Raw genomic sequence first — 24,435 nt, 5'->3', positions numbered from 1 at the left:
TCTTCTGGAGAAACGTGTGGCCTCAAGCTCAGCAGAAACCAGTTGTTCCCAGTCTGCCGTTAACACCAACGCACTGTTGCATACGCCAGCCACCGCACTCGGTTCCCGTTTCCTTTGCCAAGACGCGTTAGCAGCCGGCCGCGTGGCGGCCTACCTGAGATCACGGGGTCACACATCTTCTACTTCACTTGGCTGCTTGAGATTGATTCTGCTCTTTTCGTTTCTTTCCAGAACAACTCTCCCCTCCCCCCACCAACACCCCCTTTTTATCCTGGTGTGAAACAATGGTAATTTGATATATGGTATTTATATTGGCATTTCTCAACCCAGTGTCACTAGATGTCACACATTTGTGGTGCTTTGATGTTTGCAAGTCTAACCTCTGAACATAAATTTGGTCAAATAATAAATTGGAGCAAAGGGAAAGAGATACTTGATATGAAAGCCATAAGGACAGTGACTTGTTTTATAAGGAAAACCAGTTTCTCCCTCTACTTCCAACACTAAAGGGAAAAAAAGATGGACTCAAACTAGGACTTCCGGGCCCAGTGCTTCTCCCTGAGCATGTTAGACAACCACACAGTTAGTTTTGAAAGACGTTCAATTCAAGGACAGCACCCTCTCAGCTTAGCCCTCCGAGTGCTCGTGCCCCCCTCCCCCACCCGGGTTCTCATGCTGTTTTCTTTCTCAGGGTCCTCTTTGCTGGGCAGCCCCTCTCCCGTAAGCTATCAGTTGGCTCCCGTCCAGAGGGGGTCGGCAGAGGTCCCTGTCCTCCATGAGAGGGGGCTCCTCCTCCAGAGTGAGCTGAGGGTGTGCGGCCTGAGCAGCGGGGTTCCGCGGCACGCGCTGCACACTCACCGGAAGTGCAGACCTTCTTACTAGGAGCATCATTCCAAGGGAGACACCTGCTTCCCAAGTCTGGTGTTGACACAGGAATGACAGCACAGAAAACTCTAGGACTCCCAGTACCTTCTGGAATAAGGAATTTCCCCCTCGTTAATACTGTGGCCCTCCTTGTCATTGGCCTTTGATAACCGTGGCAATTCATAAAGAGAGGAAGCATTGATGAATTAAAAGCATTCCTTATTTTTTTAACTAATATTTGCACATTTTCTTAGTATCTTTCCAAATCTTTACCTCTTTTATTCCTTTGACAGATGGTATCCCTTCCTGGATCATTCATTTCACTTGGTTTCTAACTTCAGATTTACTTCACTTGTTATTTGACTTAGCAGGTGCAACAAAAACAAGTGTGCCCACCCCACTTGCCTCTTAACTGAAAAGCTTAAAATAAATTTCTGAATTATACATCATAAAGCTTTGACATTTCTTTATTAACTGATGAACTACTAAGTCTAAATTCCACCATTGAAGCTTTCCACCAAAAGTCTTCTCAAAATCTTTTGCAGCAAAGTGGTATCTGAGTTACATGTGAAAGAGATTGCTTGTATTTTTGAGGTTCTTACAACACACTGTGCAGAATTGGACAGATGGTCTGTGATATTTGGTCTCCCTTTCTTCTCTCTCCTGCTTGCTCTGCACGCCAGCAGCAGCTCCTTTCTCTCAGGCTGGAAAGCCTGGCTCTCGGCAGTGACGTCCCTCCCACACCTGGTTACAGGTGGTGGTTGTGCTATACGTGATATCATGCTTAACGGTGCGGTCCCTTGCGGCCCTTTGCCCTGAGTTTCCTTGTCAGAAGATAGCTCTTGTAATGTGGCACAGTAAGTAATTCCATGCAGATGATACTCCGGGGGGCCCTAGGCCTGGACATCTCCATAAAACCCAGCACCAGGGGGATTGTGACCCAGACTCCTGTCATGGGAGTGATTGTGTGATCACTGTGCAACTAACTGGCCTCAGCCTCACAGGTGACCACCACTCTGTCCCCAAAGCCCCAGCCTTCTCAGCTGGAAAAACCTACTGGCCCGATACCCTCCCCTTCCCCAGGGGTCATACTTGATTCTCCATCCGAGAGTCTTGGAGCCAACTCTTCATTGATTTAGACAAGAGCTCCTCTTTCTGTCTCTATCTGAAACCTCTTCCATTTTGCCGTATCCTCACGGAAGCTTCGGGAAGTCTGTAACAGCTAGCTCTCCATCGTCTTTGGCTGCACCCCTGCCTCTGTGCAGACCTCATCTCCTTTACCAGGGCTGTTCCTTCTTCCCCGAGGACTGTACCCCGTCATTCTCGCCTCTCAGCATCCAGGGCAGGCTTTACTCCACGGCTCCCTGTCCATCACACATCCTCACGCTGGGCTTGAGAAGTACCCCTCCGTGTGCTCCCCCTCCTTGGAAGCCGGACCTTGTTCTTAGTCACACGCCTGTGGCTGGTTATAGCACTTCTGCTGCTCATGTCAGATAGGAAGTGATTGAAGCAGGGGGCAGAGAGAGCGAGCCCAACTACTTTCTAAGCAGAAAAGCAGAAAAAGAAAAGACAAACATCTTGTTGACCAGAGAGAAGTAAACTCCAGAAGGGAACCAAGAACTCCTCCCTTCCCTGGTGAGTATTTCCATTATTCCGTTAAGGTTTAATATGCATTCAGATTACTTTTACTAAATAGTACCCCATAAAGCTTTTGTTATATATTAAATGTAAACTGAAAGGAATGTAAACATATGTATTGTTAATTATAAATATAGATAAGTAATGACATAATAGATGAAAAAGTCTTATTCAGATGTATCTCATTCATTTACATTACCCGCCTATTGTCGCATGGTAGAATAGTTTTTTTGTCTCTGAATATGTGAATAACTTGACTTGCGTTTATCTTTTTACATATTTAATAAAAAAAAGTATATGTTAAAAGGACTGGATTTGCAGATTCTTAAATTTTTATGCTAGAGGTTTCCTTCTCAGTGAGCGTGTATGAATTGGCTGTTTACGTGGATTCACACATCTTCCCACATTTTACTAAGATTTACCGGGGGTGGGGGGTGGGGCAGGGCCGTGGCTTTGCTTTTCCTGATGGCAAATGTTTTAACAGGAATTAAAGACTAGTATCTGATATCAAATGTAGCAGCTGTGATACCTTTTTAAAAACTTCATCCAAAATAAGGAGAAGCCGTTCCCTTAGGAGACACTCGGCCCGCAGGCCCAGCCTGCTCCAGCTGGGCAAATAGGAGCCGTGAGAGAAGCAGGCCGGTGTGTCAGAGTAAGGCTTCATGACACAGTGACCGAGGATCAGCAAAAGCGCATGGGTTAGGTGTACTCTCCCCCTCCGGTTTGACAACTGTGACTAACAGTCATGATTTATACACATAAATAGCATACAAACTTAGAAGCCCAGGAATAGGTGAAAGAAAGAAAGAAATGTACTAGAAGTGGCCCAGTGAGCCACCTGGCGAGCCTGGAACAGGTGGCCGCAGTCCACGGGAGACTCCGGCCAGGAGCTGGCCGGTTACTGAGGCTCCGCTGGTACCCGTCACCCTGAAGAGGCCAGCCTTCCCTGAACTGCTTTCAGGCACCACCTAGAGGCCAGTTTCCTTCTTTACTATCCTTTGGCAACCGTTTTCCGTTCACTTGCCTTTAGGCCCTTTTAAGAGCGGAGAAGTGGGAAAAGGCCAGAAGGCAAAGACACTACCACTGTTCATCGTCTACACGCATGTCTACACCTGGTAAGTTCGTGACAGAAATCTGAGCCATAACCTAGGCTAGGAAAGCTCATGCGCAAAACACACAGGTGTTTCCATTTCATTCCCTAACCCCGGGATTTTAAACACTAGATCTACGCTTAGCCGTCTGCACACAAATAGTCAAGAATACATGTGATTTTTCTTTACTAGAGTCCACCAGTGTGCCTTTAAACACATCACTAACAGTACAGAGTGGTGAAATAACATGTTTGCTCCATTGATTAAATCTGAGTTGGTCTCTAAAGATGTAATGCATTCCTACTGGGATTATGGGTAGGCCCAGGAGTCTGGGGGGAGACGGGGGAGCAGAGAGGAGTTCGCGTAATTCCACTAAGTTATAAAATGCCAGTTCTCTAACATGAAACACATCACTTCATTTTTGGTCTTCCTTAGTCTTCCTCTTCATTCTAGAACACAGCTTGTATGGTCCTTACAGCTTCTGGCGCTAGTAAGCAGCCCCTGACTCGGCTTCTCCGCGCTGGCGCACCTTGCCCAACAGCACCTGTGGCTGTCTCCTGTGTTGGGATTAGAATTGTGAAAAAAATGTAAGGCCCAGCTGAAGTGAATTGTTGAATGCATTTTTCTTTTTCCACTGAAAATGTAGAATCTTTTTAGCCTGTCAAGTTTTAACTTCTTCAACAGGTTTCCTGTGGTATTTTGTTAATAATTATGAACAAAGTTTTTAAAGGCTAGTAACATAATCAACATTTCTGATTTATGATATTCAGAAGGAACTAGCCCAGTATCTAAAGTTGTTCTTTTTCAGAAAAAAGCTATATAGCAAATGCCCCTCATATTTTTACACTATATTATTCCTTTAGGTCTTGAAGTTTATAACTTTTTAAATTTTAAAGTGTTTATCTTATTCACTAAAAATTTTTGGTCCAGTCTGACTGCTCTCACACCTTAATTTCTAACCTTTAGAAATAGAGAAGGAATGAAAAGTTCCCATCAATGTATTCACAATTTTCATCTAAGTTCACAGCTTACTACTAGGACACTCCCTTCCAATCTGATATATTTATCATACAGATGCAATGTGACCTCCCAATGAAACCAGCTTTTCAAAGTTCTAGAGTTCTTTAAAGTTCTTCCAGAGAGACAGTACAGAAAATTGCATTAAATGTCAGTCTCTCATAGTGTCTCAGAGATATGCCAGGACGATCCCTGAACCTACAGACACAGACCTCGCCCTCCCCACCCCCCTTTTTAGCTCATGTAATGGGACAAAAAAGGAAAATGTGAATTTCACCTCAGAACATTTTCCATTTTTCTTGAGTGGTTTTAAAATCAATGTCACAGAATGCTGGCCAGTCCCAGCTAAGAGGACATCAGTACAACATCCAGGGTCATCTAGTTTTCCTTTCTTCTTTAAATTTTGGTAACATATACTTTAAAATGAGTATAGTTTTCATCCTTAAGATTTAATAAGCACAGAGTGAACGGTTGGATTTGTCATACCTACAGCTCTAAAAAGGATCAAATGTAATTTTTCTCTTCTGAAAACAATGTTGGAAATTGCAGACATTTGGTTGTATCTCCACCGTTTTTACTAAGCAAAGACTTCACAGCATAGGGAACCCCCGTTAGAACATGATTTTGTTAGCCTCTGAGAATTAAAGAGGCTCCAAACATTTATTTGAAAACACTCATAATAGCCAGTTTACATGCAACTTAAAAATGGTACACCAGGCCACACAGCTACACACTCCGCACGTGACACTGTGAAAAAGCCTCCTCTAACTCCTCAATATCCTGACTGATGAAAGCGAGGGGCAGACCTGGGCACCCGGCACTGTGGTGTCCTGCTACCCACACTGGTTTCCAGGCTGTGGACTGCCTCTCCCATTTTCTTACGGGACTACGCTGCATTCCACAAAGAAAAACACAAGTGGTGAGTTTCTACGTAGAAGTGCCCCCTAACCTGATGTGGCGTGCTGTGGGGCTGAACTTTCGGAGGCTTTTTAAACCTAGAAGAAAGACTCTGGAGTGGTTGTATCTGTCAAAGCTGGGCCTACAAGAGCTTTCAGCTCCCTCGTCGCTGCTACTTTTCCAGCTCATTGGCAGTACCCTTATACGATGTCCCTACTGAAGGACAGACTGCAATGGGGACAATGATATAAGAGGAAACAGTGGTTTAAGAGGTGATCCCTCTTGCTTTTTAAGATATTTTAAGAATAATCCAGTATCCTTCACGTTGCTTGTCCCCGTTTTGAAAATTGCATGGGGGGAAGGAGGGTTTGATCTCGTCATCAACCCAGGTGCAGCTCCACAAGAACACATTACATTGAGGCAGGAGCTGTGCACTCACTTCATAGGACAGGCAAGGGAAGAGCCGGGGTCCTCGGATGGGGTGGGGGGGGACCAGCTGGACCGGTGACCCAAGGCCAGCGGAGATGGGCAAGGGGCAAAGGGCCGGGAAGAGGATTCCACCAAGCCTGCAGCCTTGGCACAAGAGAAGCCCACGATTCCAAGTATCTTGTCCGTGGAAGATCTTTGGTCGTGGGTTCCTCTGGAGACACCATGCCCTAGAAACCAGAGGGACCAGGCTGCTGATTCAGAGGGTGTTTATTCCTGGGCACGTTTCTTTACTGAAAAGGGGTGTGTGTGTGTGTGTGTGTATGTATATTATATGCATTGACTGAACTGTCCTCCCAAGAAGAAATACTACTGAATACAGACACTCTTTAAAACCCATATCCAAGAAAGCTGCTCCTACCACCTCAGACCCAAAGGAGATTGTTAAGCTAAAGAAAGGCAGAGGGAAGGGGAGGGTGTTTTTGTTTTCTCCTCTACTACATTTCAAAAGCTTAGCACCTATAATGGGTAGAATACAAGTCAGTAGTGACTTCTTACTCCTAATATCACATCACTACCCTTCAATTATTGTAAAGGAACTCTTAAAATAAAAAAGGCATTTTGAATCCATACCTTCCCTCAGTCCAAAAATAAGTAAAGCAGTTTTTTTTAAGCAGTATATTACATTTGTAAGTGAGGAAATCAGAGCAAAGGCAAATAAGGAAGAGAGAAGAGATGAAGCCAGAAGTATGGTCAAGAGCTTCACACCTGCCCTAAGGTCTTCTAGAATTTACTAGGATGAAGGAGAAGAATTACCACTGAGCTTCCTAGTTGCCAATACCAAGAGGTAAGTAAGCATTACTCAATTTAAGAAGTCCATAAGCTGAAAACAGTTACTTTAGAGTGGACATACTTAGGTCTCAGAGAAATTTCTCTATGGCTCCTAAGAAATCAAATGATGTAGGGAGCCTGGCAGTCACAGCATCTCACAGCTCATGCGGGAACCTTAGAGTGGGCCTGCTCCTATTATCATCCCTGACGACATGAGGCCAAGATTCAGTTCCGTAAAAACCAATCTACCAAGGACCAAAACTGTCTATCCTCAGAAATTGCTCCCAAAATTTCAGGCTTTATCCCAGGATTAAAACGGTAAAATGGGGGTGGGGTCAGCAGTGTTAGCAAGTTGGGGAGTGTGTTGGCACCCCCACTGGTTCCCCCACTGTCTCTATGCTGGGGGCACGGGAGGGAAGTTGTAAGTCAGCTCCTTCGCTCCTGGAGGTGGCTCCCAGCAAGCTCCGTACCTCTAGTTACACTCATTTAAATAATTCTCCCTGACACAGGCCCCAGGCCTTTTTCGAACTGCTGCTTTTATGCTCTATCCCCACAGGCTGTTGGTTGGGCTGTCTTTTTAAGGGTTGGGATTCATTTTCCTCACACACAGCAGAGCCGCTGATTTTTGAAATTCCACATTTTAATCCTGATGGTTTTAAGAACTCATGAAACTTGGCCCGAAGCCCAGTGTTGGGGATTCCTCTAACCCGTGTGGAATCCCCAGTGTGACAGTCTCTCTCCCCTCTTTGTGCCCGCAGGTCCCTTCCTCTGGAAGACAGCCCTGTAAGTCCATTTAGCTCCCCATCACATCTCCACCCTTCCTCACCCTCTTTGATGTGGCCTTGTCTCTACACTTAGCTATGGACTTTGTTCTGCTGCTCTTGGGGTCATTGTTAAGGGTCTCACAGATGTCTTCCATTCTCTTCTCAAACCCAGCGAATATGATCATTACTCTAAATTCTGTCAGGCATACTATTTACCTCAATTTCACTGAGGTTTATTGCTGTGATTTCATTCTGTTCTTTGATTTGAGGCACTTCTCTGTCTCCTCATTTTGTCTAACGCCTGTGTCTGTTTCTGCGTTAGGAAAATCAGCTATGTCTGCTCTGGACAGTAGCGGCCCTCTAAAGAGGAGGTCCTGTAGTGTCCCCTACTCACCAGAACCTGATGTTTCAGGGGTGTGTCCTATGTGTGTTGCATGCATCCAGCTGTTGTGACTGAGCTACTTTTTCCTTCAGTCCAGTTGTCAGCAGGAGCTCTCTCTGCCTGCTAGGGGCAGGGTTCAGTCCCTCTGATGTTTGTGGGTCAGCCTGGGGCTGCCTTGGGCTTGAGTAAGACCAGGTATTTGCCAGAGATGTGTTAGCGTCCACGTGCAGGGTGTTTTCCCTGTGTTGTCCCCTGAGAAGCTTTCATTGGTGGACGGGGCCTGCAGTCTGACTGGCGGGTGTCGTTATCGTTCCCTCTCCCCAGGGCTGGAGTCACTGTGTGGTCGTGCTGGACCCTGTGGAGGCTGCTTGCACACTGCCATGCTTGTGGCACCGCTTTGGATGGTCTCCAGCCAAGAGTATTGGAGGGGACAGATCCATAATGTGCAGGTCGTGTGCACACTGTGCACAATGTGTGTCCTGCCCACACAGTGGCAGCCAGGTTTGCGTGCTGGTCCTCTGGGAGAGAGGGCTTGCCACTGCCAGAGCTAAGGCCTGGCTGGAGGGGGTGGATCTGCCGCCAGTAGCTGCTCTGTTCAGCTGGGCAATCACTCAGAATGTGAGGTAAAGAGTTTCCCAGACAAACAAAAGTTAAAGGAATTCATCACCCCTAAACGCCTTATAAGAAATGTTAAAGAGAATTCTTTGAATGGAAAGGAAAGACCCTAAGCAGGAGGAAGAAAAGTAGGAAGCACAAAAGATGTAAAATTAAGTATATCTATAAAAATCAGTCAAGAGATGATGGCAATAAATACATACCTATCAAAAATTACTTTGAATGTAAGTGGACTAATGCTCCAATCAAAAGACACAGGATGATAAGTAAAAAAAAATAAGACACATCTACAGGGTGTCTACAAGAGACTCATTTCAGACTAAAGATACATGCAGATTCAAAGTGAAGGGATAGAAAAACATTTATCATGCAAACAGAAGTGAAAACAAAACCAGGGTAGTAGTACTTATATTGGATAAATAAAAAACAGAGACTGTGATGAGACAAGGAAGGACGTTATATACTCATAAAAGGAACAATCCAACATGAAGATGTAAAAATTGTAAATATTTTTGCACTAAACATTAAAGCACCCAAATACATAAAGCAGTTCTAACAAAAATCAAGCAAGTAAGTAATCCCACCTACATTAATGGACAGATCATCCAAACAAAATCTATAGGAAAACAATAGCTTTCAATGACACATTGGACCAGAGGGATATGAGACATATTCAGAACATTCCATCCTAAAACAATACACATTCTTTTCATGTGTACATTAAAAACTCTCCAGTGTAGGTAACACATTAAAGCACAAAACAAGTCTCAAATTCAAAAATATCAAAGTCATGCCATGCATCTTTCTGACCACAACACTATGAAACTAGAAGTCAACCAAAAGAAAAAATCTGGAAAAGACACAGGTAACACAGAGGTTAAATAACATGCTACTAAACAACAAATGGATCAACCAAGAAATCAAAGAGGAAACTTTAAAAAATACATGGAGACAAATGAAAATGTAAGCATAATGGTCCAAAATCTTTAGAATGCAGCAAAAACTCTTCTAAGAGGGAACTTTATAGCAATACAGGCCTACCTCAGGAAGACAAATCTCGAACAATCTACCTTACACCTAATGGAACTAGAAAAAGTACAAATAAAACCCAAACCCAGTAGAAGTAAGGAAATCCTAAAGATAAGAGCAGAAATAAAATAGAAACTAAAACAAAAGACACAAAACAAAACAACAAATTAATAAAACCTGGAGCTGATTTCTCTGAAAAGATCAACAAAATTGATAAACTATTATCCAGACTCTTGGGGAAAAAATAGAGAGAGGACCCAAATAAATGAAAGAGGAGAAATAATAACCAACATCCCAGAATTACAAAGGATTGTAAGAGAATATTAGGAGAAATTATATGCCAACAAATTAGACAAACTAGAAGAAATGGACAAATCCCTTGAAACCTATAACCTCCCAAAACTAAATCAGGAAGAAATAGAAAATTTGAACAGACCAATTACCAGCAATGAAATTGAATCAATAATCAAAAAACTCCAAAAACACAAAAGTCGAAGACCAGACAGCTTCACAGGTAAATTCTACCAAACATTTAAAAAATAGTTAATACTTATTCTTCTCAAACTATTAAAAAAAAAATACAAAAGGAAGGACAACTTCCAAATTCATTCTGAGTCAGCATTACCCTGATACAAAAACCAGATAAATACCCCACAAACAAAAAAGAACTACCAATACCGCTGATGAACATAGATGAAAAATCCTCAACAAAATATTAGCAAACTGAATCCAACAATTCTTTAAAATAAAAAACTCATCATGATTAAGTGGGATTTATTCTCAAGATGCAAGGGTGGTTCAATATTCACAAATCAATCAACATGATACGTTACATTAATAAGAGAAAGGATAAAACCATATGATCATTTCAATAGATGGAGAAAAAAAGCATTTGACAAAGTATAACATCCATTCATGATAAAAACCCTCACCAAAGTAAAGGGAACATACCTCAATATAATAAAGGCCATATATGAGAAGTGCTTGGGTAGCTCAGTTACACAACCTTGCTTTCAGGTCATGCTCTCATGGTTCATGGGATTGAGCCCCCACATTGGGCTCTGCACTGACAGCACAAAGCCTATTAGGGATTCTCCCTCCCCCCACCCCCCCGCCCTTCCCAAGCCCATGTTGTCTCTGTTTCTCAAATAAACTTAAAAACAATTTTTAAGCCATATATAAAAAACCTACACTAATATCACACTCAATGGTGAAAAACTGAAAGCTTTTAATATCAGGAACAAGACAAGGATATCTACTCTCACCACTTTTATTCAATAGTACTGGAAGTCCTGGCTGCAGCAACTAGACCACATAAATAAAAGGCATCCACATTGGTAAGGAAGAAGTAAAACTTTCACTGTTTGAAAGTGACATGGTACCAAAATATAGAAATCCCTAAAGACCCCCTCCAAAAATTACTAGAACTGATAAATGAATTCAATAATGTTGTAGGGTACAAAACCAATACATAGAAATCCATTGCATTTCTGTACACTAATAATGAAGCAGCCAAAAGAGAAATTAAGAAAATATTCCCATTTACAATTGCACCAAAAATAATAAAATACCTAGGAATAAACTTAACCAAGGAGGTTAAAGACCTGTACTATATGTAAAATATAAAGCACTGGTGAAAGAAATTGAAGATGACACACACACACACAAAAAAAACAGAAACATATTCCATGCTTATGGATTGGAAGAATATTGTCAAAATGTCCATATTGCCCAAAGCAATCTACAGAGTCAATGCAATCCCTATCAGAATACCACAGCATTTTTTTTTTTTTTACAAAACTAGAACAAACAATCCTAAGATTTGTATGGAAGGACAAAAAAAAAAAAACAAAAAAAAAAACAAAAAAAAAAAACAGATAGCCAAAGAAATCTTAAAAAACTAAGCTGGAAGTATCACAATCCCAAACATCAAATTATATTGAAAAGCTGTAGTAATCAAAACAGCATAGCACTGGCACAAAAATAGTGGCAGAGATAAGTGGAACAGAATAGAGAGCCCAGAAGTAAACCCACAATTATATGGTCAATTAATCTTCAACAAAGGAGGCAAGAATATGCAATGGGAAAAAGACCATCTCTTCAACAAATGGTGTTGGGGAGAACTGGACACCTACATGAAAAAAATGAAATTGGACCACTTTCTTACACCATTCAAAAAAATAAACTCAAAATGGATTAAAGACCTAAATGCAAGACCTGAAATCATAAAAATCTTAGAAGAGAGCACAGGCAGTAATTTCTCCCATTGGCTATAGCAATATTTTTATAGATGTACATCTCTTGAAGGAAGGGAAACAAAAGCAAAAATAAACTATTAGGACCACATAAAAATAAAAAGCTTCTGCACAGCGAAGGAAACAACAAAACTAAAAGACAACCCTACTGAATAGGAGAAAATATTTGCAAATGGCATCTCCAGTAAGGGGCTAGTGCTCAAAATGTGTAAAGAACTTACACACCTTAACACACACAAAGAAGCCAATTAAAAAAGGGCAGAAAACATGAACAGACATTTCTCCAAGCAAGACATATAGATGGTCAACAGAGACATGAAAAAATGCCCCAACATGACTCATCATCAGAGAAATGCAAATCAAAACTACAGTGAGGGGGCCTATGTGGCTCAGTTGCTTAAGCGTGCAACTTCAGGTCATGATCTCATGTTCGTAGGTTCATGCCCTACATCAGGCTCCACGTGAACGGTGTAGAGCCTGCTGGGATTCTCTCTCTCCCTCTCTCAAAATAAATAAGTTTTTTTAAGGTCTATAATGAGGTATCACCTCACAACTGTCAGAATGCCTAAAGAAGCAACAAGTGTTGGCAAGGATATGGAGAAAAAGCAATCCTCTTGCAGTTAATGGGAAGGCAAACTGGCACAGCCAATGTAGAAAACAGTATGGAGGTCCCTCAACAAATTAAAAATAGAACTACCATATGATCCAGTAATTGCACTAGTGGGCATTTATCTAAAAATACAAAAACACAAATTTGAAAAGCTATATACACCCCTATGTTTACTACAGCGTTGTTTAGTATAGCCAAATTACGGAAGCAGCCTGAATGTCCGTATGTGTATGGATAAATGGATAAAAAAGTGTTACACAAACACACACGATAGAGTATTACTCAGCCATAAAAAGAATGAAGTCTTGTCATTTGCAATGACATGGGTTGAGCTAGAAAATATAAGCTGAATGAAAGAAGCCAGAAAAAGACAAATACCATATGATTTCACTCATACTCATATGTGGAATTTAGGAAAAACAAACAATAGGGCAAGATGGCAGAGAAGTAGGGAGTTCTGTACTTAACACCTGCATCTCTCAAACAAGGAAGGGCTGAAGCCAAATGACTCTGAACACAAGAGTCTGAGAGAAAAAGAGATGGAGTCCACTAAGAAGACAGCCTCATAGATGCATGACTGTGAACTGGGGAAGGGAGCCCCTTCTGCGGAGAGACAAAGGGAAGAGAAAAAGCGGCGGAATTGTAGAACTGTACCTGGAGAAGAGAAAAACCTCGGCCCAGGATGGAGAGGGATTCTATCATCGCTTATCTAACTGCAGGGCTTTCTGGGAGAGACCCCATCTCTAACTGTAGAGCCTTCTTTGGGCTCGGTGCCCCAGTCCCAGAAATTCCCTCTGGGATAGACAGTATGCAAGGGATGCAGTCAGCATCTGGAGGAACCGGCCCCCTACTAGGAAGTACCCTGGGTTCCAGAAGTTCCCTCTGGGATAGACAGTACACAAGGGATGCAGTCAGCACCAGGAGGAACCAGTCCCCTGCTTGAACCGCTGCTAGGAAGTGCCCTGGATTATATTTTGGGTGGTATCATTAATGCCAGGGAGTAAGAGCTTGAAATGCGGCTGGGTATGGGACATAGAACACGACCCATGTTGGGTGCACCTGTGGCACAGTGAGATCGGACCCAAAGGAGTGATCTGGAATACCCGATTCGAGAAGGGACTCGGAGGGCTGCAGGACACACAGTAAAGGCAAGAGCCACCTACACCAAACCACACCCATCTGCACTGGGTAGCTGCTTTGTTAACAGGGCTGGATAGAGGCTGCAGAAACAGACAGCCCCTCCCCCAAGATCAGCACTGATGCACTACCATGATTAACTCTAGATCAATTCTTGCTATTCAGATATATTCTCCTTTATCTCATTCTTATCTCATCCCTCTGCTGGACTGGGTTTTCTGGTTATAGGTTTGCTTAAACGGGCATATTTAATCATTCTCTTGATGCATGTTCTACACCTCCTTCCTTACCTTCCTTTCTCTCTCTCTGAAATAATCACAGACTATATAGTTCCTCAGCCTTTTAGCCTCTCTGCCTGGTCAATGTTCTATTTCTTCCCACCCCTGTCATTTCTCTCTTTGTATATGCTCTACCATCAGCCATGCCTCCACACTGCTCTTTATTTGTAGCTGGGATTTCTGGTTTTATGCTTTTAGACTATCCTTTGTCTTTTTTGTTTTTGTTTTGTGGGGTTTTTTTTTCCAGTTTGCTTGTTTGATCTGTTTGTGCGTTTGCACGCTTTTATTCCTGTTTGTTTTCTTTTCCAGGGCTACCTCAAAAAACAAACCAAAGTACACATGGTGGAGAGTCCCAAATATCACTATGAGTAAGGAAATAAAATAACCAAAGTCACAACAAGAAAGACCAAGGGACACATTAAAAGAACACTTCCTGAATGGACACACGCTGGACATTCTACGAGCCTCCTTTAATAAAGCAGTACTTGCAGGTGCCTAGCGCATAACGAGCTTTTAAAACGTAGAAGAGACATGGGGTGCCTGAGGGGCTCAGTCCGTTGAGGGTCCGACTTCAGCTCAGGTCATGATCTTACCACTCATGGGCTCGAGCCCCGCATCGGGCTCTGTGCTGACAGCCTAGAGCCTGGAGCCTGCTTCAGATGCTGTGTCTCCCCCCTCTCTCTCTCTCCCTCCCATGCTCATGCTCTGTCTCTCTCTGTTTCTCAATAATGTTAAAAAACAAAAACTTACAAGAGACAGAAAGCTAGCCAAAATGACAATACTCTCCTCAAAAGAAATTCCAGGAAGAAGTGACAGCTGAAAAATTAGTCAAAACATATATAAGCAACATAACTGACCAAGAATTTAGAACAATAGTCATAAAATTAATCACTGGGCTAGAAAAAAGGCATAGAAGACAGCAGAATGAAAGTGAGGGGATGGGGAAATATCTATCATGCTAGTGTAAGTCAAAAGAAAGCTGGAGTAGCCATACTTATATTGGACAAACTGTACTTTAAAGTAAAGGCAGTAACAAGAGATGAAGAAGAGATGAAGAATTATATAATAATTATCCATCAGGAAGAGCTAACAATTATAAATATCTATGCACCGAATTAGGAAGCACCCAAATATATAAAACAATCACAAACATAAGCCATTTTATTCATACGAATGTGCTAATTGCAGGAGACTTTAATACTCCACTTACAGCAATGGATAGATAACTAGACAGAAAATCACTAAAGAAACAATGGACCTGAACAACACATTGAACCAGATGGACTTGACAGATCTATTTAGAATGCTACATCCTGAAACTTTGGAATTCACTTTCTTCTCAAGTACATATGGTATATTCTCCATGACAGATCACATACTGGGTCATAAAGCAGCCCTCAATAAATATAAAAGAATTGATATCATACCATGCACACTTTCAGACACAATCACAGGAAAAAGTCTGGAAACATCCAAATACATGAAGGTTAAAGAACACCCTACTAAAAAACGAATGGGCCAATCAAGTAATTAGAGAAGAAATTAAAAAAATATATGGAAACAAATGAAAATACAACAATCCAAACTCTTTGGGATAAGAGGAAAATACTTGACAATCCAGGCCTATTTCAAGAAACTAGAAAAAGTGCAAATATAAAATCTAACAGCACACCTAAAGGAGCTAGAAGCAGAGCAGCAAGAACACCCCAAACGGAGCAGAAGAAGGGAAATAATAAAGATGGGGACAGAAATAAACAATGTAGAATGCAAAAAAAAAAAAAAAAACCAACCAAAAAAACAAAACCCAAAAACAGTTGAATGGATCAATGAAACCAAAGTTGGTATTTTGAAAAAATAAACAAAATTGATAAACCTCTAGCCAGGCTTCTCAAAAAGAAAAGAGCACCCAAATAGACAAAATCCTAAATAAAAATGGATTTATTACAACCAATCCCTCAGATATATAAGCAATTATCAGGGAATCCTGTGAAAATTTATATGCCAACAAACTGGACAACCTAGAAGTGGACAAATTCCTAAATGCACACACACTTCCACAATTCAAACGGAAAGAGATAGAAAATCTTAACAGATCCATTAATAGTGAAGAAATTCAATCAGTTATCAAAAATCTCCAACAAATGAGAGCCCTGGCTTCCCTGGGGAGTTCTACAAGACATTTAAAGCAGAGTTAATACACATTCTTCTCAAGCTATTCCAAAAAATAGAAATGGAAGGAAAACTTCCAGACTCATTCCACGAAGCCAGCATTACTTTGATTCCTAAACCAGAGAGACACACAGAAAAGAGAACTACAGGCCAACATCTCTGATGAATATGGATGCAAAACTCCTCAACAAGCTACTAGTAAGTCGAATTCAACAGCATATAAAAAGAATTACACACCATGATCAAGTGGGACTTATTCCTGGGTTACAGGGTTGGATCAATATTCACAAAATCAATGTGATACAGCACATTAACAAAAGAAAAGATAAAAACCATATGATTCTGTCAATAGATGCAGAAAAAGCATTTGACAAAATACAGCATTCTTTCTTAATAAAAACCCTCCAGAAAGTCGGGATAGAAGAAAGTTACATAAACTTTATGAAAAGCCCACAGCCAGTATCATCCTCTATGGGGAAAAACTGAGACCTTTCCCCCTGAGATCAGGAACAAGACAGGGATTTCCACTCTCACCACTGTTGTTTAACATAGTGCAAATCAAAATTTGCAAAGATGAAGTTAAACTTTCACTTTTTGCAGATGACATGATATTCTACGTGGAAAACCCTACAGACTCTACCAGAAGCCTACTAGAACTGACCTATGAATTCAGCAAAGTCACAGGGTACAAAATCAATGTACAGAAGTCAGCTGCATTTTTATACACCAATAATGAAGCAACAGAAAGAGAAATCAAGAAACTGATCCCATTCACAATTGCACAAAAACCATAAAATACCTAGGAATAAACCTAACCAAAGATGTAAAAATCTGTATGCTGAAAACTATAGAAAATTTAAGAAGGAAACTGAGGAAGACACAAAGAAATGGAAAAACATTCCATGCTCATGGAGTGGAAGAATAAGTATTGTTAAAATATCAATACTACCCAAAGCAATCTACACATTCAGTGAAATCCCAATCAAAATTGCACCAGCATTCTTTTCAAAGCTAGAACAAACAATCCTAAAATTTGTATGATACCACAAAAGACCCCGAATAGCCAAAGTAATATTGAAGAAAAAACCAAAATGGGAGGCATCACAATCCCAGACTGTAGCCTTTACTACAAAGCTGTCATCATCAAGACAGTATGGTATTGGCACAAAAACAGACACATAGACCAATTCAATAGAGAACCCAGAATTAGACATACAAATATATGGCCAACTAATCTTTGACAAAGCAGGAAAGGGTATCCAATGGAAAAAAGACAGTCTCTTTAGCATATGGTGCTGGGAGAACTGGACAGCAACATGCCGAAGAATGAAACTAGGCCACTTTCATATACCATACATAAAAATAAACTGAAAATGGATGAAGGACCTGAATGTGAGACAGGAAACCATCAAAACCCTTGAGGAGAAAGCAGAAAACAACCTCGTTGACCTCAGCCACAGCAATTTCTTACTGGAAACATCTCCAAAGGCAAGGGAATCAAGAGCAAAAATGAACTATTGGGACCTCACCAAGATAAAAATGTTCTGCACTGCAAACGAAACAATCAATAAAACTAATAAGCAACCAATGGAATGGGAAAAGATAGTTGCAGATGACATATCAGATAAAGGGCTAGTATCCAAAATAGATAAGGAATCATCAAACTCCACATTTGAAAAATGAATAATCCAGTGAAGATGGGCAGAAGACATGAACCTACACTTCTCCAAAGAGGACATCTAGATGGCCAACAGACACATAAAACGATGCTCAGCGTCACTCATCATTAGAGAACTATAAATCAAAACCACACTGAGATACAACCTCATGCTGGTCAGAGTGGCTAAAATGAACAAATCAGGAAACTATACATGCTGGCGAGTATGTGGAGAAATGGGCACCCTCCTGCATTGTTGGTGGTTGGTGATGCAGAAACAGATAACCGGTGCAATGTAGTTAATAGTGAAAGACGAGTTTTATGTTGTTGCTTTGTGTGGACATCGTGCAGAGGGAATGTGATTTCAGTCATATTTTTGCTATACCTGTGCTAACATAATTTGGCACATCACTTTTTTGAGTTTCATAAATGAAAACATAAAATGAGAGAATCAGACTACATGATCGTTGAGATACTCTCTGGTTCTTAAAAATTCTGATTGCCTGCAAATGACACAATCAAAACCTGGATCTGAAGTGGTGGTTCCCTGGGCTTAGCTTAAATACTTATTTTTTTAAAAAGGGAAATGCAAAATAAAACTGCTTTTAGAGGCACAGTTAGTGCTTAAAATTTGACACCACTCTCATGGGTCCTTTGACTTAAATTTTTTTTTCCTGACTCAATCTGAGGTCACTTCCTAAGCCAATGGAATAAGAATAAACACAGATCCAAAGTGAACTATCAACACAAACCAGTTAAACAATCATCTCTGTTCTGTTCTTCCACTCTCCTCTGGAGACTTGTACCAAACTTCTCAGTATTCCAAGCAACAAGCATGTCTACCCAACCTGCTGCCTCTTCAGTTCTTCCTCCCAGGGCAGCCGAGCAGGTGGAAACTACTAACAAGTCACCCCTTACATACCACACCCAGATTTCCCATGAGCCCCTCTCTCAGCAGTAAGGACACTTTTCCATCCTTTTCCTGGCACTTTTTTTTCACTCCTAAGAAGGAAGAAAAGATCCTGTATTTACCACACCGTCTGCCCTGAACATGACACAGTGAACAGGATGAGTGTCAATTCCTCCAAGCTTTCCAGAAGCTCTAGAGCTGTGGAGAGGAGTATGGGACCAGGAGGAAACAGAGCCAGTGGAAGGGCTCCGATGTGATGTCACTCACCTGGCAACCATCCCTCCTTACTGTGAAGTAACAAACAGGCACACTGTGAGTAACCAGGGAGGCAGTGTTGGTAAAAGGAAACCCATTACAAGTCACCATTATCTATAAAAATCTCCTATTCTTCCTGCCCTGCTTTCTCCCCCAAACTTCCTTCTCCTAAAACTGCCTTCCTTATCCTAAGGACAAGAAAACCTGGGCTATTTCCAAAGGGGAACTTAATGGGAAATGCTTCCTCTAGGTAGATTTCTTTATTGGTTCTGATTTTAAAAACATCTCGGGGATAATTTGAAAATCATATTTTAATGGACATGCCCTTCACTTTCAACATAGATATCACACTATCTACCTGTCTCTGTATTCCCAGCTTCCAAATATCCAGGGAAGAAACTTAGCCACTGCTACATTCACCATGACACTATCTCCCAATGGCCTGATGATACCAGATGGCACATTCTGCTTTGGTTACCTCTGATGAGGAAAACCACAGCAAAGACAGTGACCCCACAGATGGCCCATCCTCTGCTTACTCCATTTGCTTATCTGGAACAGGGATAGCAACAGTAGTCTTGCTGTATACCCACAGGCTAGCACATCCACAGGGCTCGGTAAGTAAGAATTACATGTGAGGTGCCTGGGTAGTGTAGTTGGTTGAGTGTCCAACTCCTGAATTAGGCTCAGGTCATTATCTCGTGGTTCATGGGCTCTGCACTGACAGTTTGGAGCCTGCTTGGTATTCTTCTCCCTCTCTCTCTGTCATACACACACTCACACACACTCTCCCTCTCCCTCCCTCCCCTACAAATGCTATCTCCAAAAATAGACATTTAAAAAAAAGATTCTCTCCCTCTGCCCCTCTCCCCAGCTTCTGCTCACTTGCTCTCTTGCTCTCCAATAAAATTTTTAAAAATTAAGAAATAGAAATTTGTCCAGGTTGGCACAGGAAGGGAGTGGGAGCTTGCCAATCGCTGGGAGATTGCTCTCTAAGTGACAGCTTCATTGCTCCTGACTTCTTACTTTGCCCCAGAAGAAAGGCAGGCTACTTTCAAAACTGCTCTTTTGTCCACAGGCAAACCTCTTGTGAGGAACACTTTCCAATGCCCCCGGGTTCCTCTCCTGTTGCTAACATAAGTTTGGCAGGGACCCCCATGAGGCACCTATTGTCCAAGCTATCCCACATTCAGAAAACTTGCTATAAAATACTTGACAATTAAAATCCGTGGAGATGGAGGAGGGGAGGCAAGATGGCGGAGAAGAAGGGAGCTCTGTAAACTTCATCTGCCCCATCTATCGAACTGAGAAGGACATTACTCTTAACTACAAGAGTGGAAGGAGAAAATACAGACTCCAGAAAGAAGACAACCTCAAAGATGCCTGAGTGAATGAGTGTGAACTGGGGAGATTGGAAAACAGGCCAGCCTGAGAAGGGCAGGGGAGGTGGGAGACCCAGCCCAACACAGGGAACGCACGGAGCCCCTGAAAGACAAAGGGAAGAGAAAGAGAAACTGACACACTCATAGTACTGTCTCCAGAGAAGAGATAAAGAATGTTTAACCTGGTACAGAGAGAAAAACCCTCACTCCATTTATAAATGCTGGGCAGCGTGAATCCCGAACCTGGGTGGCACAAGGGGAAAAACAGCCCCCACCCCTGCACAATCCCAGCAAGGAGTTGGTGACAACAATGGCTCCAGGGGGTGCGGACAGCGGCTCCGGGGGTGCGCACTTCGGCTCTGGGAGCACACACCTCATTTCCACAGCACATCTTGCCTCCAGCATTGGCTGCACGAATCCTGGGTGCCACCAGGAAACAATAGCCCCCACCGCACACGATCCCGGCAGGGAGGTGGCGGCTGTGGATGCATGAGCACACTGAGGCTGCGGGAGCTGCAGCACAAATCCCAGTTGCTTGGCACTGCCAAGAGAAACTGCTCCCTCTCCCTAAGAGATCCCGGCTAAGGAGCTGGCCACCAAAGCGAGTACATCTCATCTGCAGTAGCATAAAAGTGCATGGACTAGGATTTTGGAGTAAGGTGGGCCTGGAAAATACAGCTTGGACTGCCCGTGACACAAGGAGATCAGACTCATAAGAGTGGCCTGCAGCGCTTAGTTCCAGCAGAGCTTGAGGCGCTGCCATTCTTCTCTCCACAAACACCAAGGCGGGGCCTCCGAGAGCAGCCCGAGAGACTTACTACACCAAACCATGCCTATCCACTAGGAGGAGCTGCTGCTTTTTTTGTACTTAACTTTTATTATTATTACCTTTTCTACTTTTTCTTAATTTTTTTATTTTTACTCTTTATTTTCCTTTTTCCTTCCTCCCTTTTCTTTTTTTTCTCTTGCCATTCAGATATATTATCCTAATCTCATCCTTATCTCTCCCCTCGACTGGTTATACACTTTTAGACTGTCCATTGTCCTATGTTGTCTCTGCCACCCTTTACTTTTTTCTTCTCTTCTTTTCTTCTCTTTCCTTTCCCTTCCTTTTCTTTTCTTCCTTTCCCCCTTTTAATTTGTTTGTTTGATTTGTCCGTGTGTTTGCATGCTTTTGTTCCCTTTGTGTTTGTCTGTTTTCCTTTTCAGGGCTACCCCAAGAAAAAAAGCCAAAGTACGCATGATGGAGAGTCCCCAATATTGCTGAGTCTGGGAAGTAAAATAATCAAAGGCACAACAAGAGAAACGGAGAGACACCATTAAAAGAACATTTCCTGAAATGACAGGCCCTGGACAGTCAATAAGCCTCCTTTAACAGAGCAATACTAACAGGTGCACAGTGCACAATGAGTTTTTAAAACTGACAAGAGACAAAGCTAGCCAAAATAACAAAACCAAAGAACTCTCCCCTAAAGAAACTCCAGGAAGCAGTCACAGCCACACAATTGGTCAAAACAGATCTAAGCAACATAACCAAATAAGAATTTAGAACAATTGTCATAAAATTAATCACTGGACTTGAGAAAGGCATCAGAGAAGCTACTGATACAATGACTAGGGACTTTCAAAATAGCTGTGATGAGTTTAAAAAAAGAGAAAAGGCTATAAAGAGGTGAATAATAAAAATGAAGGCTGCCACCTCAAGGATTGAAGAGGCAGAGAGAAGAATAGGTGAATTAGAAGACACAGTTATAGCAAAAGAGGAATCCAAGAAAAAAAGAGAGTAATTGATCCAGGAGCAGAAAAGGAGAATTTGAGACTTGAGTGATACATCAAAAGGAACAACATCTGTATCACAGGAATTCCTGAAGAGGAAGAAAGAGAGAGAGGTCCTCAAGAGGTACTAGACCAAATTATAACTGAGATTTTCTTGAATCTGGGGAAAGAAATAGACATTCAAATTCAAGAGACACAAAGAACACCCTTAAGACATAACTTGAATCAACCTTCGGCACAATATATCATAGTGAAACTGGCAAAATATAAAGATAAAGAGAGAATTCTGAAAGCAGCTAAGGATAAAAAGGCCCTAATATAAAAACGGAAACCAATCAGAGTGGTTACAGACCTATCTAATGAAACTTGGCAGGCCAGGAAGGAATGGCAGGAAATCTTCAATGTGATAAACAGAAAAAATATGCAGCCAAGAATCCTTTATCCAGAAAGCCTTCAAAATAGGAGAGATAGAGGTGTTACCAAATGTTACCAAATAAGCAAAAATTGAGAGAATTCATGACCACCAAACCAGCCCTACAAGAAATCCTAAGAGGGACTCTATGAGGGAAATGTTGCAAAGAATACAAGGTACCAGAGACACCACTACAAACATGAACTCTACAGAGAACACAATGAATCTAAATCCACATTTTTCAATAATAACACTGAATGTAAATGGACTGAATGCCCCAACCAAATTACACAGGGTAGCAGAATGGATTAAAAATCAAGATCCATCTATTTGCTGTCTACAAGAGACTCATTTTAGACCTGAAGACACCTTAGGATTGAAAGGAAAGGGATGGAGAAATATCTATCATGAGGCTGGAAGCCAGAAGAAAGCCAGAGTAGCCATACTTATATCAGACAAACTGGATTTTAAAGTAAAGGCAGGCCTGTGGTGTGGGGGGAGCAGCAAGATGGAGGAGAAGTAGGGAGCCCCATTACCTCCGTCCACCCAGAATTATCAAACTGAGAAGAATTAAAAAGCCACAGCTCTCTGATCTCCAAGAACAGAGGTGTGCGGACAGACCCCTTATTGACAGCAGTCTCATGGTTCCCTGAGTGAGTGCAAACTGGGACCGGAGACTTTAGGGGAAGGGAGTGCGGGCTCCGGAGACAAAGCGCCGAGCACCCAGAGGCTTGGTGCTGGGCCCGCTGAAACCCCTGTGTCCCTAGGCACACCGTTCCTAGACGGGCGGGTGGCCGGAAGACTGGAGGCACACAGATCCCCGGACAGTCGTCGCTCACGCGGGCGCCAGGTATCCAGAGGCGCAGGGTCCTTTACAGCCGCACACGGGACCACTGGGCAAGGCAGGAGAGAGACCAGGGGAAGAGAAGTAGAGACTGTATCACCCACAGCGCAATCCCTGCAGAGGAGAGATTCAGCCCGGGACTGAGGGTCACTGAGCACTGAGAAAGAGATATCTGCCCCTTCAGTGGGGGTGGTTAGTCAGACCAGGCAGCTCACCCACTTCAGGCGGAGCCAGGGGAAAAATCTGACTTCACAATCCCCCTATTCGATCACAACCAGAAAGCCACCCACCTGCAGGCGATTTTAACTGTGGTGGCAATATTGAGTGTGCGGGCAAGGACTTAGAAACTGGGCAGAACTTAAAAAACAGAAACAATTAGACCCGCCTGAGGCACAAGGTTGGACTTCAGAGAGTGGCTGGCAACACATGGTCTGAGGGGGACTTGGAGTGCCCGCCGCCATTCTTCTCCTCACATCCACCAAGGCGGGGCCTCAGAGAGCAGAGCCCCTGAGACCCAATCCACCTACACCAAGCCGCGCCCATCATGCTGGAGAGCTGCTGTGCTTAGATCAACTCTTACCATCCAGATAGTTTTTCCTTTATTCCATCCTTATCACCCCCAACCCCCACTGCAGGTTTTAAGCCCTCAGACTGTCCTTTATCTCTGATTGTTGCTGTCCCCCTCCTACTCCCTGCTTGCTTTTTTTTTCTTTCTCCTTTTGTTTTTTTTCTCTCTTTTTTTTTCTCCTCTCTTTTCTTTCTTGTTCTTTTTTTTCTTTCCCCCTTAGGTTTGCTTATTTATCAGTACCTTCGTGTGCTTGTGTTCTCTGTGTGTTTGTCCATCTGTTTTCCTTTTCAGGGCTACCTCAAGAAACAACCCAAAGCACACATAGTGGAAAATTCCAAATATCGCTGAGTAGGGAAATAAATTAATCAGAGGCATAACAAGAGAAACTGAGAGACACCATTAAAAGAACATCTCCTGAAACGACAGACCCTAGACACTTAAAGAGCCTCCTTCTATAGAGAAATACTAATAAACACACAGTGCAGAGCGAGCTTTTAAAACTGACAAGAGACAGAAAGCTAGCCAAAATGACAAAACAAAAGAACTCTTCTCCAAAGAAACTCCAGGAAGAAATCACAGCTACAGAACTGCTCAAAAGACACAAGCAGCATAAGTCAATAAGAATTCA

At 42.3% G+C, this 24,435-nt stretch overlaps 1 protein-coding gene and 1 long non-coding RNA gene across 2 annotated transcripts in view; one reads left to right on the top strand and one right to left on the bottom strand.

Moving 5' to 3' along the window:
- Positions 1-6: 6 nt before the first annotated feature.
- On the top strand, positions 7-4,201 carry LOC115277536. The gene is made up of 3 exons (XR_003902399.1): positions 7-2,499; positions 3,533-3,617; positions 4,029-4,201. It is a non-coding gene; the product is annotated as an uncharacterized LOC115277536 (long non-coding RNA).
- The window catches only part of ZSCAN30 (zinc finger and SCAN domain containing 30), a 128,396-nt gene continuing 107,950 nt past the window's right edge, over positions 3,990-24,435 (bottom strand). Inside the window, exon 8 of the mRNA XM_029921663.1 lies at positions 3,990-4,150. The gene's annotated coding sequence lies outside the window, so the exon portion shown is untranslated. The remainder of the gene's footprint in view (positions 4,151-24,435) is intronic.

Source organism: Suricata suricatta, chromosome 14 (assembly GCF_006229205.1).
Source record: "Suricata suricatta isolate VVHF042 chromosome 14, meerkat_22Aug2017_6uvM2_HiC, whole genome shotgun sequence".
Lineage (NCBI taxonomy): Eukaryota > Metazoa > Chordata > Mammalia > Carnivora > Herpestidae > Suricata > Suricata suricatta.
Note: the sequence above shows the minus strand (reverse complement) of the source record. Positions and strands in the feature narration are given on the sequence as shown.